General features: G+C 41.7%; 1 long non-coding RNA gene and 5 other non-coding genes across 6 annotated transcripts; all 6 read right to left on the bottom strand.

Annotated features, from left to right (window-relative positions):
* Positions 1–6,723: 6,723 nt before the first annotated feature.
* LOC140582953 (uncharacterized) lies at positions 6,724–8,384 on the bottom strand. The gene is made up of 3 exons (XR_011985757.1): positions 7,200–8,384; positions 6,969–7,061; positions 6,724–6,847 (listed from the first exon to the last, which is right to left on the bottom strand). It is a non-coding gene; the product is annotated as an uncharacterized lncRNA (long non-coding RNA).
* Positions 8,385–16,721: 8,337 nt separating this feature from the next.
* trnag-gcc (transfer RNA glycine (anticodon GCC)) lies at positions 16,722–16,792 on the bottom strand. Its single transcript has one exon. It is a non-coding gene; the product is annotated as a tRNA-Gly (tRNA).
* An 878-nt stretch (positions 16,793–17,670) lies between these two features.
* trnag-gcc (transfer RNA glycine (anticodon GCC)) lies at positions 17,671–17,741 on the bottom strand. The gene has a single exon. It is a non-coding gene; the product is annotated as a tRNA-Gly (tRNA).
* Positions 17,742–18,619: 878 nt separating this feature from the next.
* On the bottom strand, positions 18,620–18,690 carry trnag-gcc (transfer RNA glycine (anticodon GCC)). Its single transcript has one exon. It is a non-coding gene; the product is annotated as a tRNA-Gly (tRNA).
* An 878-nt stretch (positions 18,691–19,568) lies between these two features.
* On the bottom strand, positions 19,569–19,639 carry trnag-gcc (transfer RNA glycine (anticodon GCC)). Its single transcript has one exon. It is a non-coding gene; the product is annotated as a tRNA-Gly (tRNA).
* Positions 19,640–20,517: 878 nt separating this feature from the next.
* On the bottom strand, positions 20,518–20,588 carry trnag-gcc (transfer RNA glycine (anticodon GCC)). Its single transcript has one exon. It is a non-coding gene; the product is annotated as a tRNA-Gly (tRNA).
* Between the last annotated feature and the right edge of the window lie 2 nt (positions 20,589–20,590).

The raw sequence follows: 20,590 nt of genomic DNA, 5'->3' as shown, positions 1-20,590 counted from the left end.
CCCACACCCATCACTTTGGAAAGGCAGTTTGAAACGCAAGAAAAGTAGCAACAATAAAATCCCTTTCACAGTTTATTGATAGATGGAATGAAAAATGAAAAACTGTGACTATATAAATATAGAAAGCGATAAATATGATGCAGTGACAATTATTGACGCTCTGGGGACGAGGGCATCATCGACCGCGTATCTTTCTCGAGTATTTCAGTTTATATCTCGCTGAAATCATTATGTAGAATCATGAAAAAAACACTGACTAAATCCGTTATCTGTCTTCTTTTCAAAACGTCCATTGTCAGAAGTATTAAAGTTTTTTAAATTAGGTTAAATAGGCAAAAAAGCCAATCGTGTCACCTTTCTTTGTTTTACTTGCGTCGGGAGCGTTTAGGACCGCTCTCAGCGGAAGATCGCTATTCACGTTCTAAATACGCTGCGTTTGAATCGGCGACCACGTGATTACAGGCACACAGGCTTAGCCCACTGAGCTATGAACACAGGTATGAGCTTCGCTGCTGAAAGTGGCAACACTGGCGCAAAGCTTCAGCGGCAGAGACGTATCCGTGTGCTATATTGTAGCCGATCAGTGTAAACACTACCCAGACATGTGCTCTTGTTTATTTCGGTCACAATGGGCGTATTCACATATTTCTTTACCCAATACTAACTGTCGGATTATCATGTTATTATCATGCGAATAGCGCGATTTGCAAGTGGGTGGGTGATCAGAGCCGCTTCGAGACGCAGACGCTTAAGTCAGTCACTCTTGTTCTTTCAATTCGTATCACGAAGCTGTAAAAATATATTTAGTTTCTACCTATATATATTTGAAAAGTAGACCGTCCAAGGTTTCTGAGAGTATTTTTAAAATGTGTATATGACAAATACTCGCGGAGTTATTTAAACGGTTTTGCGAAATTTCTGTCAGATCCCGCCGGCGGGATCGCCGGTCCCAAGGGGTTAAATGAGTTATTACAGTAATCTGTTTAACATTACAGTATGTTGATGCATTTTTTGTTCAAATGTTCAAATAAATACATTTTATAATGTAAATTTGTCATGTAGTTTGTGTATAGTTATTTAATAAAAAGTGAAATTATATCCACTGATCCAGTAGTCATTACAGTTTGACAAATTTTTTAAATATTGATATTTCTTTATAGTTCAGGTAGATATAAAATATTGTAACATAAGCAAGTCAGTACTTTAGTGTTTTTGTCACTAGTTTTTTTTCTGTGAAGAAATGGTACATAATAACTAAGTGAACATTTAATCTATCTTATTACACTGCAGTGTAAGTGACATTTCTGCTTCAAACTAATTTTATTCAGTTTTTTTAGATTAGATTTATTAGATATGTGATTTATGTAAGTTACTTTGGATATTCAGCAAATGCATGTTTTTAATACCATACAACTGTATTTTTATAGGCATATGCATGTAGTTGGAAAAGGCTGTACTGTGTTGTCTTTTTAACAGCAATGCATAATAATTTTACATTCAAGATAATTTAAAAACAGCACAGCCATGTAAAAAAACAGTAGATTCTAAAAATGTAAAATTACGCATTTTAATCGTAATTTTAAGAGACATAAATTTAAAAAAATAGATTTACTGTATTTTACAGGTATATTCTAGTAAAATGAAAAAAAATGGTAAAATGCCATTTATCTTAATGGTAAATTTTAGTAAAAAAAAAAATGTTTTTTTACAGTGTACTCTAAAGCACTGTACCATTCTGAAGGTACAACTGCCACAGATTGCGTTGCCAAGAATTTCACAACATGAAACATACTGGAATAAAAAAAGCAACACTATGATATAGACAGTAAAGGTAACAGTTTAGGGTTGGTATTGCAGTCACATCTAACACTAATGAGTTATATGTAAAGGCAAAAGCATGCAAATTAGGGGTGCACCGATTGCAGTTTTCTGGCCGATCAACGATCACCGATCCTTAGGCAACCTTACCTGCCGATCTCGATTTTTTTTTGCCGATCTTGTTTCTTTCATAACTAAAAGACAGTTACTTCAATGTTTCCATTTTTATTGAGTAAATTGATATGAATACTCACAAAACATGAGGTAGTGTCCTCAAATATAAATGAACATATAAATGAGCATTGCTGTTTGAACTACAAAATCATATTTTTTCTTCCAGACTTTAATTTCTCTAATTTTGTAAAAAAAATATATATATATAGCTGTTATGACACACTTGTCCAAAAAATAGGGAGGGAGGCAGCCTGCACTGCACCTCTCTCGGGAATGGGAGAAAAGGCTGATTTAACCCTCTGGGGCCTAGGGGTAGGAAACACACTTTCACTGACTGGGGCATGATCACACATTTCATCACACTTAATTCATGGCAAATAAATTATTTCTTATATATTTGTTTTGCCATTACACTCATCTTTATTTTAATATATATTGTAAATATGTCAGATTTTTGTTAAGTTTGAAATTTGACATCAAAGTATAGACATTGCAAAATGCAGTTTGGAACACTTGCAGAAACATTATAAAAGTACATAGTAAGCAATGCTGGCAGTTTGTTTTGATCCCAGATATCTGATCACCAAAGTCTTGGCTACATGAAGATGACTAAATGGTGTAGATGCAACATTAATTTGGATAAATAAATAAGAAAAACCTAACTCATGTAACTATTTCTGGCTCCTTTCATTGAATATGTAGCAACTTTCATGTGTATGAATGAGCCATTGTCACCTGGCCACGTCCCCAACCCCCTTTTATGGCGCTGAAGGGGATGTATCTGGATCGCGTTTCACCGTTGCGCTGTTAATCAAATTACCATGCGAATGCGATTTGAATACGCGCTAATGCGGCTATTTAGAATGTGAATAGCGATCTTCGGGTGAGAGCGGTACTACACGCCCCCGATGCAGGTAAAACAAAGTAAGATGACATGGTTTACTTTTTTGCCGATTTAACCTAATTAAAAAAACTTTAATACTTCCGACAATGGACGTTTTGAAAAGAAGACAGATTACGGATTTAGCCAGCGTTTTTTTCATGATTATACATTAAGATTTCAGCGAGATATTTATAAACTGAAATAGACGCGAAAAGTACGCGAAAAGTACGCGATGTCGTCGACGACATACTCGACCCCAAAGAGTTAAAAGCATATAACTAAGATCGATGGATCTCATGGGAATATGGTCGATTTCTGATCCCCTCAAATTAACGTGATCGAGGCCGATCGATCGGTGCGCCGATCGATCGGTGCACCCCTAATGCAAATATTATTTCAGTGGTAATAAATCTGGCAAAACATGAATAATAATGTTCATTATGAATGAAACAGGTATAAGACTGTTACTAATATTTATTACTAAATTAACAGGAATTTATTTGTACTAAGAAATTGTTATGCTTTATAGTGTTTATATAATGCTTGCTGATGACATTTTGCAGTAGCTAGATTTTACAATTGCCTTAACTTTCATGGCTTTTAGTTTCTGAGAATGAGTTAATCTTCTCACATTAATATGCTTTTGAAATTTTTAATTAGTAAGCATACAACACACAAGAAACACTTGCAGTTTTTGACAGTACTATATTGATAAAAGTTCATTTAACAATGGACAAATACATAAACAGTATTTAAGAACAGGTTCATTTAACAACTTGACAATGGATTCATGTTCAAATATATAAATTTAAAAACAAACCAACTTTTCCCAACAGAGACAAACCTTATATACAATCATGCGTCTGTGTGGTACAGAGCAAGAGATAGGAATAGAGACAGAGAAATCTATGCTAGTTATGCAGTAATAGTATAACCACAAAACCATCTTTGTGAGGCAAGGCAACAAATTTCTGCATAATGTTAGAACACTTGGCATACTTCAGCTCTTCCGACAAGTGAAACACAAAATAAATGCTCAAAAATTCAGAGATAAAAGGATAATCAAAGAAAGCACTCCTCTGTTCAAAGACAAAACATACACGTCATCTGAACAAGAAACTATGTTAAAAACAACACAAATTTCATTTCCAATGTTGAAAATATTATCTCCTGTTGAAACTTTAACAGTCCACTTGTCTTCATACATTTCCTGGTACTGTCCATTCACTCCTAGAACACTTAAAAGCGGGCCAATAAAGTGTGGTTTTTTAAGAGTTCGTTTCAGCACTGAATAGTGTTGGGTGTTCTGCTGCTCAGACACTCTTCTGAGAATCTGCTGGAGTGGACAGCTTGCTTTTCTAACAAATTTTTTAAGTTTGTGCAGGTAGTTCTCATAAAGGAAGGATGATATTTTATCTAGACAACCATGCAATATGACATCTTGTGGGAGATGTACTAAGGCATGCACATTGTAAACAATTTCATGCTGGCCATAAATGTCTCCAAAATGACTGACAAAACTACAAAGCAATGTTTGTGTGTATGATGCATGAGTTAATGACAAACTTGGACTGATTAGTATAGAGATGCTGGCAAATAGAAGCATGAAGTTATTGTACATGTTGCTGTAAAGAAAAGACATCAGAACAACAGAACCAATGTAAAGGAGAAATTCCCTGAATTCTCTTGCCTTCCAACGGTCAACTTCCCTGAGCGACCTAGCTCGTCTAGCAAATTCCACAGGTATATATGGACGCATTTCCACAAGACGATCAGAAATTCTATCGACAATTTTAGAAGGCAATCTGAAAATTAGAGGTTCCCTCATCCACATTAACAACAACTTCCAGACAACCCCCACACAAACAAGATGCATATATTCCAAAGGGAACTGGGATATCATGCTAACTGCACATTCTTCAAAAGGATGTGGACCCACATGATGGTGTTCCTCATCATGCCTCTCTTTAAACGACTCATCTGTTCTAAGTCTAAAAGTGTTCAAGGGGTATGTCATCCTTCCATCTACACGATGTCCTGGCTGCTCACATTTGTCACACCCATGATAGTCATTATGTGCCTTTATGTTCTTAATGAATGCCCTGGCAGGTGTGTCACAAATCACAGTGTCTAATTTGAGATAGAATCTTTTTCCTTCAATGTCAAAACCTCTCTCTAGTTCTTCCAGTTCTTTAACAAAATCCTTCATGAACTCAACAGGGGAGTCAGGTTTTTTTGTGCCACAAAACAGCCCAAGGACAACTGGTTCTTTCATGGGATGACTGACCAAGAGTCCAAAAATTGGCCATAGTTGCATGGTAGAACTTTTAAATAATGGTAGGACATCTATGTTTATTTGAAGCTTTAATATACTACACAAATTAGCAACTCCATGTGAAATCCTAGATAATGTGTTTTGTAAAGAATTTAGAATGCCAAAGTAATAGTACAATCCACCAGATTTTTCTTCAGTTTGATACTGAGTTTTTGTCTTTAAAAGAGTGCGAGCATCTTTTGGCAAATCTGGGTGATACACTCTTAACAGGCTTAGGAGAGCTGTAAGGGCTACAAGGGATACTCCAAAATTTAATGCCCAACTGCTAATTTGATTACAAAGAGTTGCCTCTTCATCTACTTTTTCATTTTCAGTGTCAGAAGTTAAACTCTGGTCCCAAAATGTAGAGCCAATAAACTATAAATACCCCATTCCCACGTTGCTGTTTACGGACAAAGAGTGTAAATGTGGAGAATAATAATACAAAAGAGGTCAATATGAGCAAAGTTCTAAAGTTTTTACTTATTTCATTGATCTAAATTATTTTGACTCAGGGAGATTAAATAATGCATGTCTTTGTAACAGCGCTGTTTATAAACGCCACACTAAAAAAACGCAAGTAAAAATACAGACACTTTACCGTGTTCGAGTGGCTATACTGACCAGGTAGCTTTTTGGCAAATAAATTACTCTAAAACTGGAAATTTTGCCATAAATGTGTTGAATTGCTGCAGATGAAAAGTACGTGGCATACCCTGAGAACAGCGACCTGACATATGCTGGCCTACATAACGGTTATGGGTCTTGCCGCTTCCAGTGAACAGTCTGACCAGACATTCTATTCTTATAGGGACTATATTTTTAAAAGCACATTGGAACATTATTAAATGCTAAGTGAGGTTATTTTCTTCAGAAAAAATAACCATGAATAGTTTATTCTATTACTATTTTTGTTTGTTAACCACACTTCATTGTGGTTTATCCCTTACTCATTAAAATTTTTCTTTGAGGTTTTAATGACGAAAAGGTCCACCGTGTTTTGAGTGAAACAGAAAGAGGCTAGCATACGACATAACCGTTATCTCTAAAATTATTCAATCATTGATCGTTCATAAACTCTCGCCAAAAATGCAACAAAAACATGGAAGAAAGAAAATTACTAACCTTTATCAGTTGTTCCACGTCTCTTCTTCCCTTTGTTCTTAGGTTTTCTTATTTGTCGGTTTCTCTTCTCTTCAGTCAGTGCCTGTGGAAAATTCTTGGACTGATCTCGCGACTGATTTGAATAAAGGTGCGCAAAACGTAGCACGAACGTGCGCCTCAGATTCTTTGCGCATCTGCCAAGTGACTGCATCATACGTACACAGTTAGGCGAATGCGCGTCGGATTCTCGGAGCGTATACAGACCAACAGTATCATTTTAGAACTCTGGACAGATTCTGGTGCAGACTAACCTGCCCGGATGTCACCGGTGCCCGAATTTAAGGAGATGCAGGCGGATCTGGCCCAGAATCACTTGCTATGTGGGATGCCAGTGAACCTAGCTTACTGCTCCTACCATCAAAGTGTTTCTCACCCTCAGTCACCACTCCGACATCCTCTGGTTTATCCTCTTCACCAGCACCTTCACTGCGAATCACATAAATCCCCACTGTGGTCTGAGAGATCTCCCTCTTAGCTTCCTCACCATTGACATCCTAATAGTGGAAAAAACTAACACAATCATGGTGCAAACAAGAAAACACAACACACAAAACAAATACTACAAATTTACAAGTTAAATCTTAAAATCTCATACTAACATATGGTACTACTGACCAAGTACTGCTTGATGAGTGTGTAGCTGTCTTCAATGAGGTAGAGACATAGACTTCTAATGACACTGTCCCTTTTGAGTTCAATGCTATCACTCTGCAAAAGGCATATAAAATGAAAATTTTTTATATTTTCCAGCACGCTGTCCATAATAATTATTGTATGCTACATCATAAATGACAGACATATTAACACAAAAAATGACAAGGACTATAGACGATTAAAAAAACTCACTGATTCAAACTCCTTGACATCCGTCTGCTTCAGCCCTAATGATGTCCAACTTTCAAGGCTAGGCATGGCAATAATAATAATTTTACCGGTCAATTGCTGCATTATCGCCACCTACTGTGCTGGAGTGTAATACTTGTCACTCCTTATGTAATCCAGTCAAACATAGTTTACCTGGGCCGGTTTGCATAAAACTTCTCACAGTAAAATTTCTGTCAGCGTCAGACTGGAGGCGAGCAAGGAAGCAGGCGAACGAAGCCAGGAAGTCCGGTAAAGGGGGTTTATTAAGGGAGGGACGGACAGGCACGGACATCCAACGTGACACTACAACAACACAATGACAGATCTGGGGAAGACTGACTCAGACGAGGACTAAATATAAAAGACAAGCTAGACGTAAAAGGACACAGGTGATCACGATCAGGACTGAACACGAGGTAACGAGGTGGGCGTGGCACACATCAGGAACGGACGGAGCGGGGCGTGACAATTTCACTCTTAATTGCGTCACAATTCTAAGAGTGACATGATTTTGCTCCTACTCCCAGACTTAAGAATAAGAAGCATGCATAAACATTCTTAAGTGTTAAAACTTGGTCTCAGCTCCTAAATTATTTAAGAGAGCTGGAGAGGACTGGAGTTGAATGCCGGCAGCTGCACTATGTGCACCCAGACGGAGACCGCGCACTTTCTGTCAAAGAAAGGACGTCCTGCAGACGTACGACAATAATGAATTGATAAAAAGGTACAGGCTCGATCATGAGGGCATTCTTTTTGTTATCAACCTAACCGGATACAATCTCCTACGTCACCTAAAAATGCACTTACAGTTGAACTGAAGGTGATAATGATGCTACGTTTTTGGCAACTGGAAAAAATATAGTAATAATAATAATAATTATTATTATCATCATCATCCATTATAGCGAGGGTCATAAGAACAATATAAGTAATGACACAAACCTGTAGCTTGCATGCTTGCTTTATAAACTGTGATTTCCTTTCGCGAGGTCGATAAAACATTATACCACCTTTTTTCACATCCCTCTGCTGAACGCCTTGTCCGAGGTGACGCAGCATTTACGGAGCTTGCAATAGCCTCCTAAGCTTTTTTTGTCCGTGCTTGTAACAGCTGGGCCAAACTTTCCTCGCACTACCTCCTTCCATTTAAGCACCAACTGTAGGTATGTTACAAAAAAATCCAAACCCCCCATATAACAGAAACTGACTAACTGAATTTGATAGAGAACTAGATAACAAACAGAATGACACCAAAATCATTGAAATATCTTGAGAAATAAGGAAGTTATTGCAATTATAGTGGCGGAAATCAGTGGTCATTTTTTCCTTTTGTTCTTAATGTATTTTAAACAAAGGCTGTGATCTTAAGTTGAGAAATTTAAATAAATTGAATAAATTATGTAAATAATTTAAATAAATTCAAAAAAATCAATCAATTTGTTTTATAAGCTGTTTTAGTGAAAACAGCCCTGCAGTAATGCACATAAATATCAGTGAAAGATCTCTCATAACAAACAAAACTTGGTCATCTACAATGTAAACAAACGCGCTTGACGAATCAGGTTGCAGTATAGCAGTCACATGACCTCTGGGGCACCTCATTACCGTGACCGCTCAGTTGGGAATGCTTTCGTTTGCAAGCAAAACCATTGACTTCGCAACTAAGAATTGTCACGAAATTTCACACAGACATGGTTGAATAAATTATATATCAAATCTATAGGATTTTATTAAAAATCTATTTACCTCTAGTGATTTTGAAGCGATGCCTTTGAGAAGTAATTTATCGGTAATTTTGCAACGGGAAAACGAAACACTTCTGACCGGTCAAAAACAAAAATTCGAAATCGAGGTTGTGACGAAAAATGTCATCTATAAGCGTGTGCTCCTGGAACTTTAAAGATAAATCCACCCTTCAACTTTTTCCGCGGCTATGCTATTCCCTGCATCCACAAAACTCGTGATGACGTGATCACACCTGCACGGAAGAGCGGCGCAGCGGGAAGCGGGAGATTGTAACATACCTACCAACTGTGCCACAAGAACCGTTTTGTTTGTCGTCCAGTTTGTTTTTATTTTAGAATCCAATGTTTTGCTATGAGTTTTGCGTTTGACATATAACACACCTGATCGGGAAAGAAGAAGGCTACTTTGGCCCGCTGTTGAAAAGGCACGGAAGAAGGGGAAGAAAACTCACTTCGTGGGAGCCCGTGCTTTTGTTGATGGTACTGAAATATTTCCACCTTAATATGATAAATTTGTTTGTTATAAGTGGATGAAACTTCCTATTTTGTTTCAGAAAGAATTTAATAACTAAATGCAGCTATGCCAAAGATTGGCTTCATTTAACTTTCTTAGTCAGCTATTGATCCACCTTCATATTTAGTAGGTTCTACGAAATTTGTTGTATTATCTTTGTTCAGTTTTTTTTTTCTTTTTCCTTTTCTCAATGTCTATTTTAATTGTTTCTCTCAATGCCAGGGGGCTACGTGATAATGTAAAGTGCAAAGCACTGTTTCTGTATGCTAAATCGTTTAAAACTGATTTTTGTTTTTTTCAGGAGTCTCACTCCGTTCTTAACGACACTACTTTTTGGAAAAACCAATGGGGCAATAAGGTCTGGATGGCTCATGGTTCTGAGCATTCTGCTGGAGTAATGATAATGAAAAACCGTTTTGCTGGCTCGGTCCTACAGAACTATACTTATCCTAAGGGGCATTTTCTGTTGTTAATTTGTGATAATAATACTTTTATACTAGTGATCAATATTTATGGATATAATACCTCCCGAGAAAATGATTTATTGTTTGAAGAAATAGGAGAAAATATTTTATTATTGTCCAATACAATTCCAGATGTTCTAATTTGCATTGGTGGTGATTTTAATATTGCTCCTAACAACGATATTGATAGGTTTCCTCCCAGACAGTCTACTTCCCCTAACCCAAAATTAAAAATGTTCATGGAGAAGTTTGACTTAATTGATATTTGGAGGGAGAAGTTTCCAAATGTCAAATCCTACACATGGAGTAACAAAAATCAATCAAGACTTTCTCGTTTAGATTATTGGCTTGTACCACACTAAATTAAAAACTTTAATGTTTCAGTTAGTATCCTTCCCTCACCTTTAACTGACCACCACACTATTCTCCTCTCCACTCCTTTATCCACAGGACATTCAAATATTAGTTTCAGAGCTTCTTATTGGAAAATGAATTCCTCTCTGCTTAAACATGATGAATTGAAAAAAAGAATTTCCTTTTTGATTCATTACTACTGGACCAAAGCTTCATCTGACAAAAAATACAGTTTTAACTGGGATTTACTAAAATATGAAATAGGATTGTGTGCTAGACACTTTAGCAGCAATTTGGCAAAACAAAGAAGGTACGAAGAGGAAAAGGTAATTTCAGAGATCATAACACTTAAGCAAAAAATTCAGAATCACCTAACAGAATCTTGCAGATATTCAATCCAAATTAGACAGTATTTAGAAGTACAAAGCTGAAGGCTCTTATATTCACTCTAGAAAGAAATGGTTAGAACATGGGGAACAAGTTCTGCCTATTTTTTTAGGTTGGAAAACATAATTCTAGAAATCTTACTATTGACTCTTTGCAAGTTAATGGTACACTGACAGATGATTATAATGAAATTGCCTCTTTTTCTAGTAACTTCTATTCAGAACTTTATAAATCTAATTATTGTGAAGAATCTGCTTCTCTTTTTTTCTATCTTTAAAGAATGTTAATTCAATTTCTAGAGATTGAACAGTTTGCCTGTGACAAAAATATAAGTATCACTGATATAATTGAAGGTATTGAAGGTCTTAAAAATAACAAGTCTCCTGGCACGGATGGCCTAACGGCTGAATTTTACAAATGCTTTTCTGCTGAATTGGCCCAATTCTTATTTGAGATGCTTTCAGAGAGTATTCAACTAGGAAATTTGCCCCCAAGCTTATCACAAGAACTATTAACTCTAATACCTAAACCCAAAAAAGACATTACTTTGATAGACAATTGGCAACCTATCTGTCTGCTCAATAATGACTATAAAATATTTGCTTGGATTCTAGCTAAAAGACTTAAAAGTGTTTTAAACTCTGTTATTGACGAGACTCCATCAGGATTCATGCAAAAAAGACACATAGCTAACAATTTTCGTCTTGTTCTAGATTTATTAGATTATTTTGAATTAGTTAATGATGATAGTTTGATTCTCTTTCTAGATTTTTACAAAGCATTTGACTCTCTCAATCATGAATTTATCTTTTTATCTCTCAAAAAGCTTGGATTTGGTGACCCATTCGGCAAATTTATAAGAACCCTCTATAATAACGCAAACCTCTCTATCAATCTTAAGTGGGGGACCTCTCCTAGATTTCAGCTGGCAAGAGGAGTCCGTCAGGGTTGCCCTGTCTCACCTTACTTATTTCTTATAACTTCTTTCCTCCCTCCTTTCAAGCAGTGATCTTCAGGGTATTACTGTTGCCAATAAACATATACTTACCAGTCAGCTAGCAGATGACACCACTTTGTTTCTTAAAGATAAATCACAAATTCCAGTTGCTATCGAATTTATAACTTTTTTCTCCAAAGCTTCTGGTTTAAAACTAAATCTCCCCGCCAGGGAGGAAACCGCTGCTGCCCGTCTGCTCAGCGCCAGTAAGAAGCCGCCTCCTTTGGAGATTTACGGTATGCTTACTGGCCAGGGCGCTTACCCGGAAAAGGGATCAGCGCCGTAAGAGACGCAATTCCCCGGGTCCCTAAAGCTCTTAAAGGGGAAGTCTCAGGCGTACCTGATCCGGACCCGCATACTCCGGACCTGCAAGCCGCGCCTGCTGCTGTTGCCGCCGCACTGCCCGCGGCACCGCCTGCTGCTGCTGCCGCTGCTTTGCCCGCGGCAACGCCTGTCCTGCCTGCGGTCCCTGCAGCTGCCGCCGCTCTGCCTGCGGCAACGCCCGAGGTGCCTACCGAGGCGCCCCCTGCTGGCCGCATGACGGCGGCGCCCACCGAGGCGCCCCCTGCTGGCCACACAGCCAAGGTGCCTGCTGCAGCATCCCACAGGGTTCCTGAGCCACAGCCCTGTCGGGAGGATGTCAGCAGGTTTCACCTCCTGCAGGAACGGTACTGGCCGGTGGTTGGCGAACCCGCCATAAAAGACTCCCTGGAGGCAGCTCCACTCCTGGAGCAACTCCGCAGGGAGTTTGCCACGGCAGCCCCTGATTCCCCACTCCAACAGCTAGCCCGGGTGGAAGAAACCCTGAGGCAGCTGCTCCGTCTGCGGCCTGCTGCCGCCACTCCTCCTGCAGCACCCCCTGATGGCCGCACGTTCGCTACGCCCGCGGCACCGCCTGAGGTCGCCGCTTTGCCCGTCCAGCCCGGCTCTCCTGTCCAGCCCGTCCAGCCCGGCTCTCCTGTCCAGCCCGGCTCTTCTGACTCTCCCGTCCAGCCCGGCTCTCCCGTCTAGCCCGGCTCTCCTGTCCTCCCAGCACTGGACCAAGTCCCCGAGGAGGTCCCGGACAGTAGGACCCCCGTTCATTTCTCCTCTGCGGAGGAGGAGCTTGAGTGGGACCCCTCGGGGACCTCCTTCGAGACTCCCTCGCCCTTGCCCTGGCAAGGCCGACACCCCCCAGGACCTGTCAGTATCCCGGAAGAGACGGGGACACAGGCGTCAGGCTTGGGTCCCGCCCACCCTGCCCCCTAGCTTGCCCTCACTCGCTGTGGCTGGGGCTCGGGGCGCGCCTGCGGGTCCCCCTCCGCGGCCTCGTCCCCCGGCCTCGGTCCCGCCTCCGACTCCATGTCGGTCGCCTCCGGGACCCCCTGCTTCGGCGGGGCGTCGGATGGTGCCTTCGTCGGCTCCGACTACACCGTCACCTGCCGCGGCTTTCCCCTCGTGCCTGCCTTCGTTGGTGTTCCCTCCTGTTCCCTCCGTGTCCCCTCCGTCTCTCCCTCGTCCCGTTCCCTCGGTCCCTGTGTGGTCCCCTCCTCCCTCTCCCCTGTGGCGCCTCCGGCCGCTGCCCGTCGCCTGCCTGGGCTCCCTCGGGCTCCCTTTTTTCCCCCTTCCGTTCCAGTCTGGTCCCCCTTGTCTGCTCCTCCTTTCTTCGTCCCGCCTGTTTCTCCTCCTCGTTGCTGTGTTCCTCCTCCGTGCACTCCTGGCCCCTTCATGTCGCCTGTGGGTGCTTCCTCCGTGTCTCCCTTCTCTGTCTGTCTGTCCGCGTTTCCGGTCTTGTGTGGGGTTTTGTCGTGGGTCTTGCCCCTCTGCCTGTTCTGTGTCTCGATCTTGTTTCCTCTTCCTTGTTGATGTCTTGCTTTTGTTTTCCAGGTCCTGTTCCTCGTCCCGTCCGTCGCCTCCCCTCGGGCGCGCTCGGTGTGCGCGCCTTTGAGGGGGGTTATGTCACATTCAGCTCCGAACGCTCCTCGTGTGTGCCACGCCCCCTCATTACCTCCTGTCGGAATCCTGATTGTCGTCACCTGTTGCCTGTTACGTTTGCCTAGTCTCGTGTATTTAGTCCTAGTCTCAGTCAGTTTTCCCCAGATTTGTCATTGTGATGTATTGTCATGTTCGATGTACCGCCTCCGTTACTCGCCTGTTTGAGGAATAAACTCCGTCTGTCCTAAATCACGGCTCCCCTTGCCTGCTAAACCGCCAGCTCGCTTGCCCGGACGTGACACTATGAATGTACTAAAATATTTTATGAAGCTTTTAATGTGGTTTGACTAGTTCGTGTTTCTTGTTTGTCTCTCGGAAAAATCTCCATTTTCTCCATTTGGAAAACTCCAAATCTGCTAAAATATAAAGCAACGTGTTCATGGAGGCAGCCATGTTTGTTCCGAGATGTGGGTAGCTCGAACGGGAGATTGTCGGATGTGATGTCACTCAACTCGGAATTTCCGAGTTCCGAGAGAAAAATGAACGCACCATGAGACCCCCAGAAGTGCCGTAAAATCCATAATACAGTCGTGATTATGTCATATGTATGGGCATGGTCTTATTTAAAAAATCTTTTATAAAAAAGTGACGCATATAATGTTTTCTCCGTTTTATATTTGTCAGAGCAACAAGGCAAAGGAATGATAAGCCGCTTCAGTCGAATCTTTGGTCAGCTGCCTGGAGTGAGGCTTTCTGTTTGAGACGAGTCTGCACATACATTTACGTGTATGTAAGAGTTTTATTGCCATGTAAATAGTCTGTAGGGTTTGCAAACTGCCCTAACATTTTTGATGTAGCTAAGTCTAAATTCATAATGGAATAATTTAGATTTGCCATAAGATTTCTTGCGTGAGAGTCTGAAAGTGTGTTACCCAAACCCGTGAGAGTTTGGAACCCTGAACACATACATTTTTTGTTTCCCCTGAATTGATTTGTATAAAACATAACCTTATACAGTTGTTAAAAAGCGGAAACGTAGAACAACATGACAACCAATAAACTACGTCTATGTATTCGACATTTTATAAAATGCATACTACGTTTGAGAATTTTCCAGCTTTACAGTTTCAGGACAGAACAGCCACTCTGTTATGAACATGGCAGCTTTCTGAGTGTTAGATTCGCTGCTGTTATTAACACTAATAACACATTAGCGGAAACAAAACGGCTGCATACACCGAAGTAGTTCTTGCTTGTTCACTGGCGTGGGAAAGGCGTTTCTAGTGTTATTAAGGGGGTAATCAGCGTTACCTGCAAGATTGCTATTTTTCTTTTTGCTGCATTTGTTCGTTATTACATTATTTAACTTAACACACCACATCTTTAAATTTTCATCCTTGCATTAGAATATAGACCAGTTAATATTTTGATGGTATCTCATGTGGTAATGCTGCATCATATGTTTTAAATTTACTACACACTGAATATTCAACTGAAGCTTGACATAAAAAATTATATCGCGAATCAAATCGTAATCGCAATGTCTGTCAGAAAAATCGCAATTCGATATTTTCCCCAAATCGTTCAGCCCTAGTTCCTTCTGTCATCAATAAAAAAAAATAAATAAAAGTATGAACCTACCACTGACGCTGATTGACAGGTTTCCGTGTAATGCGTCGGAAATTCAAATGCAAAATGAATTGAGATTGCGTTTGAGTTTTGGCAGGCTACATATGCGACGCAGAGAAAGTGAAAAAGCAGACGTGGTAATTGATTTTGCTATTTAAATATGACAGGCTCATGACTTGTAAGACATGGGGAATGCAACTGCAAATGGACTTTGCTTTTTCATTTGAAATTTGGCAGTCAGTGTTTGTTCGCGAAAGCAAAAAAGCAAACGGTAATGCAAAATTTGCAACTGCATTTGAATTATGTCACACTTTATGCGTCCACATATGGAAAATGCAATTGCAAATGCAATTTGCAATTCCTTTTGAAAAATGTTCGGGATATCCATCCATACAGGGACTCTTTCATGCGCTTATTTTCTGTAGAGAGTCTCGCCATATCTTCCGTGAGGAATTTTACGGAGTCTCTGAGAATCTTGTTTTCTGATGCAAGCGATTCAACCTGCTGTTGACTGTACTCCAGAGATTCCCGCAGTGCTTGAAATACCTTGTGTAGGATTTATACCAGTGCCAGTCGGGCGTCAAAACTGGAAAGTTTGTGATTAATAGAATCTAGGATACAGTATCAGTATTACGTATCCGGCAACGAAGGGCTGTTCGAGGGGCTGTTTGAAGTACAGTCTGAGAGGGTTCTCTTCTAAAGTCTGCTGATGGTCCTGGGAAACAAGAGCTGAACTTAAAAATTGAAATGCATTGAGCGCAAGAACTGTGGGCTCTTCTAATGGAAGTACTGCTTCAGGGAACTTGACTCCTTCATGAACTTTTCCAATATCTCCCCCGCAAAAAGCTCATTCCATCAGAAAGTGGTAAATAACACCAAAAGCCAGCATGTCTTTGCAAATGCGGGTTGGATTTATTTTCAGGAACTTCTATGCTCTTTGAGCCAATTCTGTATGAAAACGTATACTCTGCCAGTCAATCTGCTTCAGAATTGTCAGCTAAGAGAAATGCATGCATCCTCCATGTCTTTTGCTCACCATGACACAGAAGAATGTGGCACAACTGTATTCTTATAATCATGTCTGACACTTTCATTTTGTTTGCCTCTAATCTGCAAGCACTCGCACCATCGCTGCCTTTGAGTGTCTACGCCGGATGCAAATGCTACGGTCCCAACAAGTCTGCTGATGGTCCTGGCAGACAAGCATTATAGGAGCCAAATGAGGGAGCCACTGCTGATGGCTTGAAATGATGTCAGGTTCACAATGCCATGCATTGTTGCTTGCACCCATGCTTGGATAATGTGAGAAAGTGCACAGACACAAGGATGGGCAACAAGATGGTCAGACATGTTAAGCCAAGATGCCTCTGTGTAGTTTTTACGGAGGGGCCCAGCCCGAGGGCTCTGCTTGCCAGGAGTTGATGGGAAATATCGAGACATAAGGCTGAATTAGCTGGAGTTCGGCGCTGAGTGTACGTACAGGTTTTAAAACACCACTAGTGCATTGGCCGGGAATCGAACCCGGGCCTCCCGCGTGGCAGGCGAGAATTCTACCACTGAACCACCAATGCAAGTACTCCGGGAAGGTTTTTCATCGAAAGCTCGAAAATATTCCTTAAGCAAACACGCAGCGATGACAGGTCATTTCACACAACTCTCAAGATCAGCTGAACTGAAAAATTGAAATGCTTTGAGCGCAAGAACTGTGGGCTCTTCTAATGGAAGTACTGCTTCAGGGAACTTGACTCCTTCATGAACTTTTCCAATATCTCCCCCGCAAAAAGCTCATTCCATCAGAAAGTGGTAAACAACACCAAAAGCCAGCATGTCTTTGCAAATGCGGGTTGGATTTATTTTCAGGAACTTCTATGCTCTTTGAGCCAATTCTATATGAAAACGTATACTCTGCCAGTCAAGCTGCATCAGAATTGTCAGCAAAGAGAAATGCATGCATCCTCCATGTCTTTTGCTCACCATGACACAGAAGAATGTGGCACAACTGTATTCTTATAATCATGTCTGACACTTTCATTTTGTTTGCCTCTAATCTGCAAGCACTCGCACCATCGCTGCCTTTGAGTGTCTACGCCGGATGCAAATGTTACGGTCCCAACAAGTCTGCTGATGGTCCTGGCAGACAAGCATTATAGGAGCCAAATGAGGGAGCCACTGCTGATGGCTTGAAATGATGTCAGGTTCACAATGCCATGCATTGTTGCTTGCACCCATGCTTGGATAATGTGAGAAAGTGCACAGACACAAGGATGGGCAACAAGATGGTCAGACATGTTAAGCCAAGATGCCTCTGTGTAGTTTTTACGGAGGAGCTGTGAATCGACCCAGCCCGAGGGCTCTGCTTGCCAGGAGTTGATGGGAAATATCGAGACATAAGGCTGAATTAGCTGGAGTTCGGCGCTGAGTGTACGTACAGGTTTTAAAACACCACTAGTGCATTGGCCGGGAATCGAACCCGGGCCTCCCGCGTGGCAGGCGAGAATTCTACCACTGAACCACCAATGCAAGTACTCCGGGAAGGTTTTTCATCGAAAGCTCGAAAATATTCCTTAAGCAAACACGCAGCGATGACAGGTCATTTCACACAACTCTCAAGATCAGCTGAACTGAAAAATTGAAATGCTTTGAGCGTAAGAACTGTGGGCTCTTTTAATGGAAGTACTGCTTCAGGGAACTTGACTCCTTCATGAACTTTTCCAATATCTCCCCCGCAAAAAGCTCATTCCATCAGAAAGTGGTAAATAACACCAAAAGCCAGCATGTCTTTGCAAATGCGGGTTGGATTTATTTTCAGGAACTTCTATGCTCTTTGAGCCAATTCTATATGAAAACGTATACTCTGCCAGTCAAGCTGCATCAGAATTGTCAGCTAAGAGAAATGCATGCATCCTCCATGTCTTTTGCTCACCATGACACAGAAGAATGTGGCACAACTGTATTCTTATAATCATGTCTGACACTTTCATTTTGTTTGCCTCTAATCTGCAAGCACTCGCACCATCGCTGCCTTTGAGTGTCTACGCCGGATGCAAATGCTACGGTCCCAACAAGTCTGCTGATGGTCCTGGCAGACAAGCATTATAGGAGCCAAATGAGGGAGCCACTGCTGATGGCTTGAAATGATGTCAGGTTCACAATGCCATGCATTGTTGCTTGCACCCATGCTTGGATAATGTGAGAAAGTGCACAGACACAAGGATGGGCAACAAGATGGTCAGACATGTTAAGCCAAGATGCCTCTGTGTAGTTTTTACGGAGGGGCTGCGAATCGACCCAGCCCGAGGGCTCTGCTTGCCAGGAGTTGATGGGAAATATCGAGACATAAGGCTGAATTAGCTGGAGTTCGGCGCTGAGTGTACGTACAGGTTTTAAAACACCACTAGTGCATTGGCCGGGAATCGAACCCGGGCCTCCCGCGTGGCAGGCGAGAATTCTACCACTGAACCACCAATGCAAGTACTCCGGGAAGGTTTTTCATCGAAAGCTCGAAAATATTCCTTAAGCAAACACGCAGCGATGACAGGTCATTTCACACAACTCTCAAGATCAGCTGAACTGAAAAATTGAAATGCTTTGAGCGCAAGAACTGTGGGCTCTTCTAATGGAAGTACTGCTTCAGGGAACTTGACTCCTTCATGAACTTTTCCAATATCTCCCCCGCAAAAAGCTCATTCCATCAGAAAGTGGTAAACAACACCAAAAGCCAGCATGTCTTTGCAAATGCGGGTTGGATTTATTTTCAGGAACTTCCATGCTCTTTGAGCCAATTCTATATGAAAACGCATACTCTGCCAGTCAAGCTGCATCAGAATTGTCAGCTAAGAGAAATGCATGCATCCTCCATGTCTTTTGCTCACCATGACACAGAAGAATGTGGCACAACTGTATTCTTATAATCATGTCTGACACTTTCATTTTGTTTGCCTCTAATCTGCAAGCACTCGCACCATCGCTGCCTTTGAGTGTCTACGCCGGATGCAAATGCTACGGTCCCAACAAGTCTGCTGATGGTCCTGGCAGACAAGCATTATAGGAGCCAAATGAGGGAGCCACTGCTGATGGCTTGAAATGATGTCAGGTTCACAATGCCATGCATTGTTGCTTGCACCCATGCTTGGATAATGTGAGAAAGTGCACAGACACAAGGATGGGCAACAAGATGGTCAGACATGTTAAGCCAAGATGCCTCTGTGTAGTTTTTACGGAGGGGCTGTGAATCGACCCAGCCCGAGGGCTCTGCTTGCCAGGAGTTGATGGGAAATATCGAGACATAAGGCTGAATTAGCTGGAGTTCGGCGCTGAGTGTACGTACAGGTTTTAAAACACCACTAGTGCATTGGCCGGGAATCGAACCCGGGCCTCCCGCGTGGCAGGCGAGAATTCTACCACTGAACCACCAATGCAAGTACTCCGGGAAGGTTTTTCATCGAAAGCTCGAAAATATTCCTTAAGCAAACACGCAGCGATGACAGGTCATTTCACACAACTCTCAAGATCAGCTGAACTGAAAAATTGAAATGCTTTGAGCGCAAGAACTGTGGGCTCTTCTAATGGAAGTACTGCTTCAGGGAACTTGACTCCTTCATGAACTTTTCCAATATCTCCCCCGCAAAAAGCTCATTCCATCAGAAAGTGGTAAATAACACCAAAAGCCAGCATGTCTTTGCAAATGCGGGTTGGATTTATTTTCAGGAACTTCTATGCTCTTTGAGCCAATTCTGTATGAAAACGTATACTCTGCCAGTCAATCTGCTTCAGAATTGTCAGCTAAGAGAAATGCATGCATCCTCCATGTCTTTTGCTCACCATGACACAGAAGAATGTGGCACAACTGTATTCTTATAATCATGTCTGACACTTTCATTTTGTTTGCCTCTAATCTGCAAGCACTCGCACCATCGCTGCCTTTGAGTGTCTACGCCGGATGCAAATGCTACGGTCCCAACAAGTCTGCTGATGGTCCTGGCAGACAAGCATTATAGGAGCCAAATGATGGAGCCACTGCTGATGGCTTGAAATGATGTCAGGTTCACAATGCCATGCATTGTTGCTTGCACCCATGCTTGGATAATGTGAGAAAGTGCACAGACACAAGGATGGGCAACAAGATGGTCAGACATGTTAAGCCAAGATGCCTCTGTGTAGTTTTTACGGAGGGGCTGCGAATCGACCCAGCCCGAGGGCTCTGCTTGCCAGGAGTTGATGGGAAATATCGAGACATAAGGCTGAATTAGCTGGAGTTCGGTGCTGAGTGTACGTACAGGTTTTAAAACACCACTAGTGCATTGGCCGGGAATCGAACCCGGGCCTCCCGCGTGGCAGGCGAGAATTCTACCACTGAACCACCAATGCAA

This window comes from Paramormyrops kingsleyae, chromosome 25 (genome assembly GCF_048594095.1).
Source record: "Paramormyrops kingsleyae isolate MSU_618 chromosome 25, PKINGS_0.4, whole genome shotgun sequence".
Lineage (NCBI taxonomy): Eukaryota > Metazoa > Chordata > Actinopteri > Osteoglossiformes > Mormyridae > Paramormyrops > Paramormyrops kingsleyae.
This window is presented reverse-complemented; position numbering and strand designations above follow the sequence as displayed.